Raw genomic sequence first — 15,552 nt, 5'->3', positions numbered from 1 at the left:
GAGAGGGGACCTAATTGAGGTATACAAGATTATGAGAGGCATAGCTAGAGTCGATAGCCAGAGACTATTCCCCAAGGCAGAAATGGCTAACACGAGGGGTCATAGTTTTAAGCTGGTTGGAGGAAAGTATAGAGGGGATGTCAGAGGTGGGTTCTTTACACAGAGAGTTGTGAGAGCATGGAATGTGTTGCCAGCAGCAGTTGTGGAAGCAAGGTCACTGGGGACATTTAAGAGACTGGTGGACATGCACATGGTCACAGAAATTTGAGGGTGCATACATGAGGATCAGTGGTCAGCACAACATCGTGGGCTGAAGGGCCTGTTCTGTGCTGTACTGTTCTATGTTCTATGTTCAAAATGCTTTGCTAAAATCTTTCTACACCACATTCACTGCTCTACCTTCAGCAGTGTGTTTTGTCACATACTCAAAGAATTCAATATGGTTTGTGAGGCATGACCTGCCCCTCACAAAGCCATGCTGTCTATCTCTAATCAAATTATGATTTTCCAAGTAATCATGCAACCTATCTCAGAATCCTTTCCAATACTTTGCCCACCACTGACATAAGACTGACTGGACTGTAATTCCCAGGATTATCCCTTTTCCTTTTCTTGATAAAGGGAATAATATTTGCTGTCTCCAATCATCTGGCACTACTCCAGTGGTCAGTGAGGACCCAAAGGTCAATGCCAAAGGCACAGCAATCTCTTCCCTCGCTACCTGTAGTAACCTAGGATATATCCCATCTGCCCCAGGGGATTTATCTATCCTTATGCTTTTCAAAATTTTTAACACATCTTTCTTCCTAACGTCAACCTGTTCGAGCATATCAGTCTGTTTCATGTTGTCCTCAGAAATATTAATGCCCCCCTCAGAAGTGAATACTGAAGCAAAGTATTTATTAAGGGCCTCCCCTACTTAGAGTCATAGAGTCATAGAGATGTACAGGACGGAAACAGACCCTTTGGTCCAACTCATCCAGGCTGACCAGATATCCCAACCCAACCCAGTCCCATCTGCCAGCACCCGGCCCATATTCCTCCAAACCCTTCCTATTCATTTAACTATCCAAATGCCTTTTAAATGTTGCAATCGTACTAGCCTCCACCACTTCCTCTGGCAGCTCATTCCATACATGTACCACCCTCTGCATGAAAAAGTTGCCCCTTAGGTCTCTTTTATATCTTTCCCCTCTCACTCGAAATCTATGCCCTCTAGTTCTGGACTCCCCCACCCCAGGGAAAAGACTTTGTCTATTTATCATATCCACGCCTCTCATGATTTTATAAACCTTGATAAGGTCACCCCTCAGCCTCTGACGCTCCAGGGAAAACAGCCCCAGCCTATTCAATCTCTCCCTATAGCTCAAATCCTCCAACCCTGGCAACATCTTTGTAAATCTTTTCTGAACCCTTTCAAGTGTCATAATATCTTTCCAATAGGAAGGAGACCAGAACTGCACACAATATTCCAACAGTGACCGAACCAATGTCCTGTACAGCTGCAACATGACCTCCCAACTCCTGTATTCAATATTATGACCAATAAAGGAAAGCATGTCAAACACCTTCTTCACTATCCTATCTACCTGCGACTCCACTTTCAAGGAGCTATGAACCTACACTCCAAGGTCTCTTTACTCAGCAACACTCCCTAAGACCTTACCATTAAGTATATAAGTCCTGCTACGATTTGCTTTCCCAAAATGCAGCACCACTTCTTCTGACTCCGGGAGTAAGTTCCCTCCACTAAGCCTGATCGGCCCACCCTCACTCTAGCTATCCTCTTGTTCCTCACAGAAGAGTAGAACATCTTAGGGTTTTCCATAATCCTACCCACTAAAGCTTTTTCATGCCCTCTTCTAGCTTTCCTAAGTCCATTCTTCAGTTCCTTCCTGGCCACCTTGTAACCGTCTAGGGCCCTGTCTGATCCTTGCCTCCTCAACCTCAGGTAAGTTTCTTTATTCTTCGTGACTAAATGTTCCACATCCCTTGTCACCCAAGGTTCTCTCAACCTACCATCCCTTCCTTGCCTCAGTGGGACAAACTAATCCAGCACTATCAGCAAATCATTCTGAAACAACCTCCACATTTCTGTCATGCATTTCCCTGAGAACATCTGTTCCCAATTTAGGTGTCCCAGTTCCTACCTAATAACATTTAATTCCCCCTCCCCTAATTAAATCCTTTCCCATACTGTCTTCTCCTACCCCTCTCTATGAGTACAGTAAAGGTCAGAGAGTTGTGATCACTATCACTGAAATGTTCTCCCACTGAGAGATCTGACAGCTGGCATGTTTTTTTTTTCCCAAGCATCCAATCCAATATTGCCTCCCCTCTAGTTGGCCTATCGACATATTGAGTCCGGAGCCCTTCCTGGACATACCTGACAAAAACTGCTCCAGCCAAAACGTTAAAGCCACAACCCTGTTACTTCTGCACCTTTCCAAAATCTGCTTCCCAATCTGCTACTCTATGTCTCTGTCACTACTAGGAGGCCTGTAGAAAACTCCCAAAAAATGTGACTGTTCCTTTCCTGTTTCTGATTTGCACCCATATTGACTCTGTGGGCAAACCCTCCTTCATGATCTCCCTTTTTATAGCTGTGACATTATCACCAATTAACACTCCTCGACCTCTTTTACACCCACCCATTCCTTTTAAACCCTGGAACATCCAACATTCCTGTCCCTATGATATCCAAGTCTCTGTCATTGTTCTAAGTACTGATCCATGCTCTGAGTTCGGCAGCCTTATTCCTGATACTTTTTGCAATAAAATTGACACACCTCAACCCATCACACTGACCGCAACTTTGCCCCATCAAGTCCTTCATGTACAGCTCCCACCTTCCCCAGAAGGTATCCTAATCATCAACATATCTGCAGCCCTCCTTCCTACACCAGCCCTGCAGCCATGTATTCTTCTGCACTTGTTGTCTATTCCTAGCCTCACTAGCATGTGGCACTGGTAGCCAATCCTGAGATTACTACTCTGCTCGTCCTGCCTTCTAGTTTCCTACCTAACTTCCTCTACTTTCTTTTCAGGTCCTTCTCCCTTTCCCTACCTGTGACATTTGTACCGATGTGTACCACAACATGTTAGTCCCTGTGTGTCCTTGGACATGATTCACAAAAAGTTATGAAGTCTAGGTGCAACAGTAATTAGGAAAATGAGTGTCATATTAGTCTATTACAAAAAGATTGGAATGGAAGAGTGGGAAACTGTAATTGTATGAGGTGTTGGTGAGATTGTAACCAGAGTACTGTGTACAGTTTTTGTTTCCTTATCTGAGGAAGGATACGTTGACCTTGGAGGTAGTGTAACAGATTCACCGAATTGATTCTTTGGAGGAAGGTATTGTTCTATGTATGAGATTGAGTTGTCTGGGCCTAATGTCATGAAATAGAGGAGAGTGAGAGACAATCTCATTGGAATTGTGAAATTCACAAGGGGATTGATGGGGTAGATGATGGATGTGTCCTCTGGTTTGGATATTTTTGACTTTCAGTGACTCAGAATAAAGACTAGCCATTTAGAACCTCGGTGAGAAATTTCATGATGTGGAAGGCTATGAGAAGGCTCAGTTGGAGCTTAAATACAGACATGAATTAGTTGGGCTGTTTCTGTGCTGTATATCAAATACAATTTTGTCTATATATAGTTCTGTGTTCTTCTTAACATATTTCATTGAAAGGTGATGACTGAGATTATCTGTTGTGTGGAGAGTTATTCAGGGCTATACTGCAAGTTCAAACAAATTTAAATCAATAAAACTGAATTGTGAGCATGGTGTATTTCAAGAAAATTCATGCGCTCTAGGTCATTTTCACAATTATAGTTTTGGTTTTGTAACTTGTTTCAATGCATTCCACTCTTGAAAAATTCCATGATCTCAGATCAACTTGCAATTTTCTCACTCCATTCAGGGAATCATTCCTGATAGTTTACTGATCTTGGCAGCCCAGATGTTAGAGTAATTTGTTTCTCCCTGATCTTCATGATGATTTCAATGATGTTGGGGAGGTGGTGGCATCGCCATAATGTTTTGATCTAGAATCCAGAACACCTGACCATTGCTGTGGGGTCTTGGATTCAAACCTTACCATGACGGATTTGAAATTTGAGTTGAATGAAACCTGTGATAGGGTTAGGGTTAGGTTTAGAATAAATGGCTGGTCTGATGATGATTATGTAACCATGATGATCATTATGAAAACCCATCTGGTTCACTAATGCTCTTTAGAGAAGGAAATCTGCCATCCTCACCTGATCAGAGACAAAACAAAACCACAGATACTGGAATCCAAAATCGACAGACAGAAGGCTGGAGGAACACAGCAAGCCCGGCAGCATCAGGAGGTGGAGATGTCGACATTTAGGATATAATCCTTCTTCAGGACTGCGTGTGGGTGGCGGGGAGCTGCAGATAAATGCGGTGGCGGGGGGGGGGGGGGGTGGTAGCGTGGTGAAATGGCGATAGGTGAAGACAGGTAGAGGGTACAACCTGGTTGGTCAATGGGAGGAATGAATCCAGTTGATGGCAGAGAGCAGGCGGGGGATGGGGAGGGAGGTTATTTGAAATTGGGGGATGGGGAGAACCCCGCACCCCGACTCCCTTCCCAGGCCCTCTCCATCCCTTCCCTGCTACCAACTGGAATCATTCTTCCCATTGACCAACCAGCTCATACCCTCTACCTATCTTCACCTGTCCCCACTTTACCACCCTGCCGGATGCCTCCCCCTTTACCTGCAGCTCCAACACACATCTCCAGTCCTGAAGAAGGGTTACACCCGAAACATCAACTTCTCCACCTCCTGATACTGCCTGGCTTGCTCTGTTCTTCCAGCCTCCTCCTGTCTATCCTTATCTGGTCTAGTCTACATGTGCCTCCAGACTCATAAAAATATGGTTGATTCTAAACTACCCTGTGGGCAATTCGGGATGAACAATAAATATGTGCCCAGCCAATGCCACTCATAATCCATGAACAATTTTTAAATCTTGCTGCAGTTAAAACACAAACAGAATAAGCTGGTTCTTTATGGTTTTTCTCAACAGTGCAAAAACGGTTTGGGGTAAATCTGGAGTTTATTACCACTGCAGTCTTAATTTTAATATTGGAATTTTATCTCTGGTATTCAAGCTTTCTTTTAAAATGACATTGTTGAATCCGGGAATGGAAGGGATCGCATCGAACCCTGTTGTAAAATTTAAAATTTAATCTCAATATCCCCTCCCACTTCTATCAAGAATTAGAGGTTAGACCTAAAACATTGAGAGAGTAAATGACCTCATGAAATGACCATTTGATTTCTCAATGCAGTCAGTCTACAAATGAATAAGTGGCGTAATTCTATTTTACATAGAATACATATTTTACATAATCTGATTGTGAACACTGCTGCTATTTATTGAGCATTTATCAGCCCGATTATAAATTTAAAAGCATGAATGTTGTTTACTTCACTGACCCAGTTTATGCCCTAGAGAAGTAGTTACAGGTACTTTAGATCAGTATCAGTTGCAAAGTGCACAAAACCTGGCTAAAGCCAAGTAAACATCCAAAGAGCAGGAGAATCGACGTTTCGGACATGAGCCCTTCTTCAGGAATTTTTTCCTGCAAAAAACAAATTTCCTGAAGACGGGCTCATGCCCGAAACGTCGACCCTCCTGCTCTTTGGATGCTGCCTGTCTTGCTGCGCTTTTCCAGGAACACATTTTTCAGCTCTGATCTCCAGCATTTGCAGTCCTCACTTTCTCCTAAAGCCAAGTAAAGCCAGTGGAAAGTAGGATATTAATGTAACCAGCCTAAAAAAAGAAGCTAGATACTTTACAAAATTCAATTGGCATGTATAGAAAATAAATCAATATGTCTATGATGCCTACCTTTTGTTGCTCACTCAGTCATTAGCCTTCAGTAATAATGGGCTGGATGTAATGGGAGGTGATAGGAGTCTAGCCTATCAGCTGTATAGGAGCTGGAAGCCCCATATTGTTGCAACATTGTGTACCTTTAAATGACTTATCCTAAACTACTGAATATCAATGCCCACTTTGACAGGATACAAAGTATCATTCTCATGACATGTTGGGCAATCTAAAACAGCAGTGATAGGACTAAGATGTACTGTATTCAGCTCCTAATAACTATGATTTCTCAGTAGTTAATTCTTAAATTAAAGCACATTATTTTTGGTATTTTTGTTCATTCATGGGATGTGGGCATCATTTGTAAGGCCAGAATTTGTTGCGCACTTATAATTGGCCTTGTATTGAATGGCTAGTCATGCAATCTTAGAGTGCAGAAAAGAGCTAACCACATGCTGTGGGTCAACAGACACATATTGATGTCTTGCTCTGAAGGACAATGGTTGACAGCTTTCATGGTCACCATTGCCAAGACTGGATTTTCATTCTAGATTTAAGATTTGAAGTTAACATTTCATTAAATGCCATGGTAGGATTTGTACTCTCTAGAACATAAGCTTGCAGGTAGACCCATAGGGAAGGGAGTCATGGATATTGCATTGGATATTACCTTCACAACACCATCTCTTCATCAATGTTTGTGTTGTTTGTGTGAGGTTGGTACATTCATATCCAGAAAAAGGAATGGCACATCCATCAACTTATCTGGGAAGATCCATAACATTGATTAATGTTCAGAATATTGTTAGAGCAAGGATAGGCCTTTCCTGAGGTCATGGACCTTCAAAGTGAATGTCTTCCATTGAAAGGGAATTCCATCAAGGAGGTGACTGTGACTTGTATGACATCCATCCATAGCCTTGTGTCATTGCTGGAGCTGAGGACATAGTTGAGAGCGGTGTCTCAGGAGTGAGAGGTATGGGCAGGGGGACAGGGGGCTGTCAACAACTGGGAAGGCAACTCTCAGCAGCCCCCATCCACACATTGGCTCACACAAGTTCGCTTGTTGTCTTTCCCTCCTGTGCACAAATGAGTTAGTACCAGTGGCAATAGGATGACTCTCTTAAGTTTTCATCGATGGATTTAATCAGGTAGAGGTGGAAAGGTGGTGGAGTTCCTGACTCATGTTCTCTTGCCCAATTAAATATCCCACTATCAGCAAAGTTGCTGTGCAGAAGGGCTTCAAATTCTCCCTCAAGGGCTGGACATTACATGCCCCCATTGTGTGTGCTTTCAGCAGATGGACACATAAAGTAGATGGCTAGTCCATGACTTTCCCACCTGTTCCTGAGCTCATTGCCATAGTAGAGAGTGGGCAGTCTCCGAAATCACTAGGCCTGCCATGATTTATAAATTTAACATTAAGGTTCAATTGAACCTGTTAAAAACTCAATTGACCCCAGTAACAGACAGCCCACACCAAGATACGCTTGGCATGGACAGTCAGGCAGACATAGGCAGCTCCTTCATTTTACAAAAAATGTTTTAAAAGGATGGAAGGGAATGTGGTGGGAAAGCTTCTTTCTTCAATTGGTGCCCTTTATGCAACAGGGCATTGTTAATACCCATTTCCTTTCGACCTATTTTGTCCAAAACGCACGTCCCCAAAACCCCACCTCCCTAAGCTTATCAAACTTTTCCCTCTAGGCAGCCCGCATTCCAGGGTCCATCAGTGCCATCCTGCGGGTGTACGTGTAGTACCAGCAGCACCCACTCCTGACGTTGTGGCACTGCTGGGACTATTGGAGCTGACCCCAATTGAGAGTCGTGTTTCTTCCCCCAGTGAGCGGCAGAAGTTCCAGTTTTCCCTTGTCAGAGATTGCTGTTGGCTGGATTTTTATTTTTGACAGTTTCTGACTGACATTTTAATTGGGATGCCAAGCAGTCCACCCTTCCATGATATACAGCCCCATGTTTTCAAAGGTTTTTTTTTACAGGAATTGAGAGACAGCCGGTAACTGTTGAGTAACCACAAGCAATGTGCCCCCTGACCTCAGTAGTGCTCCCAGTAAATCACAATTATGTAAATGAGTTGACCTTACATTATTGACTGCAGTCAGTTCAGGCGAATACAGGTGCACACCAGGCCAACCTAATCAATGGATCTGCAAGTGCTGCTACCCCTAAGCGTTTTCTAATGCAAACTTCTTTTTCAGCCAAAGTCTTTTTTTAAATTTCAATTTTTGATTCTCCTCCTCCAAAAACATCACCAGATTGAGTTTGGTTTCTCAGTTGAGAATCACTCTCTACTGCCCAACCTAAATGTATGTTCTGGAAGGGAAACCAGGCACAATAATGGTTGATCAACTGTTCAATTTAGCAACAACATAGTTGAATCTAAGCCCACCTTCATGCCACATGACTAAACACACACAGGCACAAATGTGTAAATACATACAGTCACACATATACATAATCACACAAACACACAGACACAAAGCAGCCTGCACAACCACATGTATGTGGACAAAAATATGTACACAAACACAAAAAAACACACAACTATACTTTCTAACATGCAATCCTTCCAAAGCAGTCATTGAAGAAAACCAAATAATGATTTTGAATGCCTTTTTTTCCCTCTAGCTCAGGAGTGTTAATTCCAATTTTGATGATTGTTTTGCTCACCATGCCAAAGGCTCATTAACACAGCACAGCAGACCAAATCTGAGCTGTTCCTCTTCTGAATCTCTCAGTTCCATACCTGACATGAAACTTACCAATCCACCTGTCACAAAGTTTGATACTTGACATTTTTTTTAAAGGAAGCAACCAAACAGCAAAATTCCAATGTGAAATAATATAATGCAGGTACAAAGTGATTCACAGAGGACTAGTTTAGCAGGAGACTTGCACATGGACCTTTGTTCAAAGTTGGAGGAAAGAGTCAAGTGTGAAACATATTACAGTGGTCACAAGATTGTGTTTTGTTCAAAGTAGGAGGCTGGTATGCATGGCACACACAGACACACAAAAACATACTGTTCCACTTAAGCACAATTTCCTCCTGAGTGTAATTTTCCCAAGTACCCATTTCATGATCAAAGAGCAATTTGAATTGCGGTTGATAGCCTCAACTAACAGTTGGCTTATGGAAAAGCAGTTTGTTTTTATCGTGGTAACAGCTGAATCTTTCTTTACTCCTCTGCATTATAATAGCTCGATTCAGTTCATTTGTATGATGTGTTACATAAGGCTTTCTTTTGAGATTCAACATCTTGATCTCTTTATTGTGCCCGATTATATTGCAGTCGTATTACAGACTTCAAACCGTGGGCCAGAACTGCTGGATTTCGACACCAACGACTTTGCTCTCATCCAGGCTCAGCTTGAGGCATAAAATGAATTTCAAGTCAATTCCTTTCTCTGAAACATAAGTATTCTCAATCTTTAACAAGATTTTTTTTAAAGTTGCCAATTTCCCTTCTAATCCATGGCTTATTTTGTTACAATAGTGCATGGGACATACCTCCTCAGTTTTGAATCTAATTTTTTTCATGAGAATGTGGATACTCACTTTCAGATGCTTAAAGGCTGCCTTAATTATTGTCTGGCTTGTACTTTGGCCTCCAATCCACCAGGGTCATTATTTTAATCACCGGTTTCCCTCACTACTTCCCATGCTTTTCTTTCTCTGTTTGGTGCTGTCACTGTGTCACACATATTCTAGTGGCAGCACCTCTCCCAACAACTTCATGTTATGTAACCAATTATCCTGCCTATTGAAAGTACCTTACTCATGGGAGAAACATTCTTTATGTATCTCTAAAGTCCCAGTCACTCACCACTAGGTTTCTAGCAAGAAATTACTAATTGCACTTATGAATCTGAGTGTTTCATATATTATGTGCTCAAGTCGACACAAAACAGCAGTGGCCCATTTTGGTATTCTCTCTCTCGCTCTCTCTCTCTCTCTCCTCTCAATGCAGCATACTTATTACTTTCCGCTGTGACAAATACCATGTGTGACATGTTCTGACATCAAAATAAACTGTAATTTTGCAACATTCATTGTTCTTAATTACGAGCCTTGTAATTTGTTCACAAAGAATGCATAAGAGCCAACTAATACTGTATGTTCAATGAATAACATGGGTATGAATGATTTACTAAAACGCATACTGTATAGTTGTTAGATCTGGGCTTGTGTGTGTGTCATACCTGCCTGGACCAACCCTTAAAATACCGCAGGACAGCAGGTATCTTTGTACAGCGAATCAACTGTTTCATTTCCCAGGGTAATGTGAACCTGTACATAAAAGAGACTGGGTTCTCAACATCTGTTTCCAATCAGAATATAAGATTGACTCTACTTTAACTTGCTCTCATTCTGCATAAACTCTTATTACATGTAGTTCCCTCTCAGGAAGACACTGAAAACAAAAGTAAAATGTCTCAATAAGTTCTCCTGAAACATGGTTTGCATTATTCATACAGTTCATTAATGCACTGGGAACTTTTGGCTTCATTCAGATTGCCAGCAGGAATTATTTCAGTGTGATTTCAGTGGTGATTCAGTCTGATTTCCCCAGCTGAGTTCCTGAGCACACAAAGAACAGAATGTAAAAACAGGGGAAGATTAAGTTCATATTTTACAAACATCAAAAGAAGCAATTAAGCTACTAAAGAGGAAACCCTGATAACTCCATTTATCGTGCACAGCCAGATTTTCCACCTTTCATTTTGAAATTCAAAATTGTAACAAATCAGTTATTAAGGTTTATGGTCACAATGTTAAATATCCAAAAATGAATCTTTATAGTTAATCTTTAATACAGAACTCAATTGTTCTCTCCATTCATGGAACAAGAAGCTGTCTTTGGGATGACATGTTAAATTGAAGCCTCGACTGTCATTTCAACTGGGCAGAAAAGATCCCTTGGTGCTATTCTGGGGAAAAGTAAGGCTGTTACTCCCACTGTCCTGGCCAATGTTTAACCCACAACCAACGTCTAAAACAGAAGGGCGAGGCATTCATTTCAATGCATACTTTGCACAACTTGTCTGATTACTTCAACAGTACTTCTTTGACTACTTTCAGGTTGTGAAAGGTGCTGAATAAATGCAATGAGCTTTTAGAGTGGAACACTGGTTTTGTAAATAGCACAAGATTTGTCCCTTTGGCTCTTGATGACTGCTGAAAATAAAAGAAAATTTAGAAATGAAATGGACAAACAGAGTTCATAGGATGGCTTGTCAGCCTTCTCAAATTCCCCAAAGCTACGCAGTAATATGTAATGACAACAGGAAATCTTTGCAGTATGACAGCAGCTGTAATTGAACTTTATTTGGAATAAATGAGCATCTCTTGTATTCACAAGCTGATTGTGCACGGTCTTTCTCTAACAGTGATGAAAGCAGAGGAATGCAAAATGGGTATTGAAGTCCAGGTGCCTTTGAATGAGGCTTCATTAATGATCTTCCTTCTGTTAAAGACAGTGACTTCTGACTAGGATTTTTCACATTAAAGCATAAGCTTGCTTTCCATAATACTTTATTTGGAGATTCATAGAAATGTACAGCATGGAAACAGACACTTCGGTCCAACCCGTCTATGTTGACCAGATATCCCAACCCAATCTAGTCCCACCCGCCAGCACCTGACCCATATTCCTCCAAACCCTTCCTATTCATATACCCATCCAAATGCCTCTTAAATGTTGCAACTGTACCAGCTTCCACCACTTCCTCTGGCAGCTCATTTCATACACGTATCTTTGCGTGAAAACGTTGCCTCTCAGATCCTTTCTATATCTTTCCCCTCTCACCCTAAACCTATGCCCTCTAGTTCTAGACCCCCCGACCCCAGGGAAAAGACTTTGTCTGTTTATCCTATCCATGCCCCTCATAATTTTGTAAACCTCTATAAGGCCACCCCTCAAACTCCAACACTCCAGGGAAAACAGCCCCAGCTTATTTAGCCTCTCCCCATAACTTTTATGCTCACATCCAAATCATTTATATAAATGACAAAAAGTAGAGGACCCAGCACCGATCCTTGTGGCACTCCACTGGTCACAGGCCTCCAGTCTGAAAAATTACCCTCCACCACCACTCTCTGTCTTCTACCTTCTGTATCCAAATCTTGAGTTCTCCCTGTATTCCATGAGATCTAACCTTGCTAACCACTCTCCCATGGGGAACCTTGTCGAATGCCTTACTGAAGTCCATATAGATCACATCTACCATTCTGCCCTCATCAATCCTCTTTGTTACTTCTTCCCTGGCTTGTCCTTACCACCCTTTTTAAACAGTGGCACCATGCTTGCCAACCTCCAGTCTTCCGCACCTCACCTGTGACTATCGATGATACAAATATCTCAGCAAGACACCCAGCAATCACTTCCCTAGTTTCCCACAGAGTTCTGGGTACACCTGATCAGATCCTTATTTGTTCTAGTTTTAGAAAGTTTGTTACTACTTGATCAAATCAATAGAGGGAATCCAAAGGGAAACTTAAGCTTCAAGAAAGAGGAGAGGAGATCACAAAGTCCAAGAATATGAAGGGATCTTTCTGACACCACTAGAAAATCATTTGACAGTCCTCACAACCAGTGAAGATAAGATATTCAATTGTGCCACCACTCACCTCAAAAAGAAGGTAAAAGTGCAAGCAAATTTGAGTGATAACAGAAATGAATATTCCTGTAGATTTCCCAACAGTATAATATTCCTGCCAGAACAGCTGGGTCATGTTTTAATAGGGTTTCGTCCAATCCATGCTGTTACTTTGCCATAAAATCAGAGAAGATGCAAGAGGAACACCATTTACACCATTTCCTTATGATTTCTGATGAAGTTATGGATGGCTAGTTGTTCTATGTGCTGTGATGCCAACCACCAGCTAGTAGTTCAGATTTTTGCCGTCAATATGTTCTTTGATTGACTAGGTCGAAGGGCTTAGCTGGTAGGAGAAACCCACTAATGAGTCTTAGCAAGGGAAGACTCTTGTTTTAAACAAGATGTAATTGGCTACATGATAGCAATCAGGCACAAACTACATCAGTAAGTGAGACATTGTTTTTTTTTAATTTCAAAAATATACTTTATTCGTAAAATATTCATAAAATAATTTCATGGACTGTACATTAGGTAATGCCATACATATGTCCACATTTACATACACAGCTCAGAATTATCATTATTATATACAGGTCTGTGCATTTCTCGCTCATACGCTCATATATTGAGCTGAGGCGTCAGCAGATTCCAAATGACTGCATGGGCCCCCTGATCTTCTTTAGACAGGCAGATGTTACACAGTGGTCTTTCCCCACCGCGCCTTGGCAGCAGCTGCCCCAAGCTTCAGCACGTCCCTCAACACGTAGTCCTGGACCTTGGAATGTGCCAGTCTGCAACACTCAGTCCGGGTCAACTCCTTCAGCTGGAAGATCAACAGGTTTCGGACCACCCAGAGAGCGTCCTTCACCGAGTTGATGATCCTCCAGGTGCAGTTGATGTTCATCTCGGTGTGCGTCCAGGGGAACAGGCCGTAGAGCACGGAGTCCCGCGTCACGGCGCTGTTCGGAACGAACCTCGACAAATACCATTGCATTCCTCTCCAGACTTCCTCTGCATAAGCACATTCCAGAAGGAGGTGTGTGACAGTCTCTTCCCCCCCACAACCGCTTCGAGAGCAGCGTGCGGTACAGCAGAGAGTCCGGGCATGCATAAATGATCTCACAGGTAGATCCCTTCTCACCATCAGCCAAGCCATGTCTTGGTGCTTGTTGTAAAGTTCTGGCGATGAGGCATTCTGCCAAATTGCTTTGACAGTCTGCTCAGGGAACCACTCGACAGGATCCGCCCTCTCCTTTTCCCGAAGGGTCTCAAGGACTCTACGTGCTGACCACTTCTTGATGGACTTGTGGTCAAAGGTGTTTTTCTTCAAAAATTTCTCCACGAAGGACAGGTGGTATGGAACAGTCCAACTTAAAGTCTGGTTGAAGATTTGTAGCTCGGGTGTCCGTTGTTGTGGTTCTGTTCACCGAGCTGGAAGTTTTTGCTGCAAACGTTTCGTTCCCTGGCTAGGGAACATCATCAGTGCTATTGGAGCCTCCTTTGAAGCGCTGCTTTGATGTTTCTTCCGGTATTTATAGTGGTTTGTTCTTGCCACTTCCGGGTGTCAGTTTCAGCTGTAGTAGTTTGTATTTGGGGTCCAGGTCGATGTGTCTGTTGATGGATATTCTTGCCGCTTCCGGGTGTCAGTTTCAGCTGTAGTGGTTTGTATATGGGGTCCAGGTCCATGTGTCTGATAATGGAGTTTGTGGATGAATGCCATGCCTCTAGGAATTCCCTGGCTGTTCTCTGTCTGGCTTGTCCTATGATGGTAGTGTTTTCCCAGTCAAATTCATGTTCCTGGTTGTCTGAGTGTATGGCTACTAGGGATAGCTGGTCGTGTCGTTTTGTGGCTAGCTGATGTTCATGGATGCGGATTGTTAGCTGTCTTCCTGTTTGTCCTATATAGTGTTTTGTGCAGTCCTTGCATGGTATTTTGTATAGGATTGGTCGGCCCAGTTCCCAAAGAGCATGGTCTCGCTCTTGCCTCGGTTTACCTTGGCCCCCGAGGCCCGTTCGACTGGTCACAGATGCACAGGAGTCTGTGCACAGACAGCGGATTCGAGCAGAAAACGGCGATGTCATCCATGTACAGGGAGGCCTTAACCTGTCGGCCCAGTTCCCAAAGAGCATGGCCTCGCTCTTGCCTCGGTTTACCTTGGCCCCCGAGGCCCGTTCGACTGGTCACAGATGCACAGGAGTCTGTGCACGGACAGCGGATTCGAGCAGAAAACGGCGATGTCATCCACGTACAGGGAGGCCTTAACCTGTAGGCCCCCGCTACCAGGAATAGTCACCCCTCTCAGGCTCGCATCCTTCCTGATGGATTTGGCAAATGGCTCTCTGCAACACACAGACAAGGCAGGAGAGAGTGGGCAGCCCAGCCTGACTCCAGATCTTATAGGGAAGCTATCTGATTCCCACCCATTGATTGAGACTGCACTGACAATGTTGGTGTAGAGCAGTCTGATCCAATTTCCGATTCGCTCCCCAAAGCCCATTTTGGAGAGGACATCCCTCATATATGTATGCGATATCCTGTCAAAGGCTTTCTCCTGGTCCAGGCTGATGAAGCAGGTGTCTACCCCCCTGTCCTGCATGTGGTCGATCGTATCCCTGGGAGTGCAAGACTCTCAGAGATCTTCCTGCCCGGTACAGCACAGGTTTGATCGGGGTGGATCACCGCTCCCAGAGCAGACCTGACCCGGTTGACGATGACCTTTGACAAGATTTTGTAGTCTGTGTTTAACAGTGAGATCGGTCTCCAATTTCTAATTTCGTCCCTCTCCCCCTTCTGCTTGTAGATGAGGGTGATGATGCCTTTCCTCATGGATTCACTCATGGTACCTGCCCGAAGCATACTGACATACACCTCCAGCAGGTCCCGGCCAATCAAGTCCCAAAGAGCGGAATAGATCTCAACCAATAAGCCGTCGCTTCCGGGAGTTTTATTCTTTTCGAAGGACTCAAGGGCCCTGGTCAGCTCATCCAGAGATAGCGACTGGTCCAGCCTCTCTCGTCTTCCGTCATCTAGGACCTCCGTGATAGAGGACAGGAATGAC

Source organism: Hemiscyllium ocellatum, chromosome 8, assembly GCF_020745735.1.
Source record: "Hemiscyllium ocellatum isolate sHemOce1 chromosome 8, sHemOce1.pat.X.cur, whole genome shotgun sequence".
NCBI lineage: Eukaryota > Metazoa > Chordata > Chondrichthyes > Orectolobiformes > Hemiscylliidae > Hemiscyllium > Hemiscyllium ocellatum.
Note: the sequence above shows the minus strand (reverse complement) of the source record.